This window comes from Myotis lucifugus, unplaced genomic scaffold, assembly GCF_000147115.1.
Source record: "Myotis lucifugus unplaced genomic scaffold, Myoluc2.0 scaffold_400, whole genome shotgun sequence".
NCBI classification, from domain to species: domain Eukaryota; kingdom Metazoa; phylum Chordata; class Mammalia; order Chiroptera; family Vespertilionidae; genus Myotis; species Myotis lucifugus.
In genome coordinates, this window is record NW_005871448.1 from 145,978 (window position 1) to 147,456 (window position 1,479).

Consider the following 1,479-nt stretch of genomic DNA (forward strand, 5'->3'; position numbering starts at 1 on the left):
CCACAGCATACATATCAGTAAAACTACTGCCTATGAATAGAAGAGAGAAAGATTTCATTCAGTGGCTTTGTCTCAGGTCAGTCACCTAGCTCATAGTTAGTGATTGAGAAGACATTTTTTCCTCTTGCCTTTAGGAAGGATTTATGCTGCCCAAGATGCCAAAGATGGATGGAAATTTAAGTACTGACACAAGGTAACAAACCCGATGTCAGAGGAGCTAGCAAAACAGCTGGCAAGCTATATAGCTCAGCAAGTTGAAGCTGCCCTGTCTGGAAATGGAATAAATGAAGATTTGCTAAAATGAAAGATTTACAAGAAGTTATAGAACTAACCAAACACCTTCTGTCAACTCAACTTTCAGAAACTCTTGCAAGTTCAGACTGTTTTGCTTCTGCTAAGCTCACTCATTCATGAAAAGTAGGGGGCAGATGTATGGCACTCTGGAGTGAAGACGGACAGTGTTATGAAACGGAGATTGAGGAGACAGATAAGGAAAACGGAGCTGCTGCAATCACCTTTGCTGCCTGTGGTGATGTGACGTGCTCCACTATTGAACCTCAAGCCCGTAGAAGAAGGAAGGAAGGCAAAGGAGGACAGTGGCAGGAAACGCATGTCCAACTAAAGAGGAGTGTTGTGTTTTTGCTTCACCTGAGAGTGTAACTGGCCAAGTTGGAGTAGGAACTTGTGGAATTGCTGATATAACACAGTATCAAGATGCCTCTAAATACAATGTCAGGCATTTGATGCCTCAATAATCAGGAAAACTGTTGGATTTCGTCTCTGCAGGGCTTTACAATTACCCTTTTTATCCTTATATTTTTCTAAAGGTAAATAGTTTGTTAAAAGAGTAAGGAAGATACCATTGCCATCATTGTTTGACTTCAATAGAATGAAATTTGAAGAAATCGCATTTGATAACTGCTATTCATTTAACTTGTTTTCATTACTATTACCACAATTTCCTCAAAGTTTGTTGGGTAACACAACTTTTCTAGGAAGATGCTGCTTTAAAAAAGCACTTAGATGAACTGTTGATGGGCCTGATATCAGGCCCCATACTTTCTGTAAAGTCCTAGCCTGGAACTTTCAGAACCTTAGGACTTACCACAAATTCTTGCAATTCACTGGAACATCAAGGCAAAATGCCAAACTTATACAGAAATCTTCTCATTTCTTTTCTTGTTTACAACTTCAACTTAGCTCTTGACCAATTAAACCTAAAAATAAAGTTAACTTGTAAAAGTCTACGTCTGTTTTGAGGTTTTTCCTTCAATAACTTGTTTTCTAAGCTTATTAAGGCCATCTCTAAAATGTATCCAGCTCTTTTATTCTTTTCATCGAGTTTTAGTTTTATGTAAAAAACCATGTTTTAGGACCAGTTACCTTTTCTAATGTTTTTCACTTATCATAGTGGTACCATTTCTTTGGATGTGAAATGTTTATATGAGAAAACAAAAAGCTGATGGATAGCCCTGTATA

At 37.8% G+C, this 1,479-nt stretch overlaps 1 pseudogene; it reads left to right on the plus strand.

The window, feature by feature from the left end:
* Nucleotides 1-205: 205 nt before the first annotated feature.
* Nucleotides 206-755, plus strand: LOC111823121 (annotated as a pseudogene).
* Nucleotides 756-1,479: the final 724 nt, after the last annotated feature.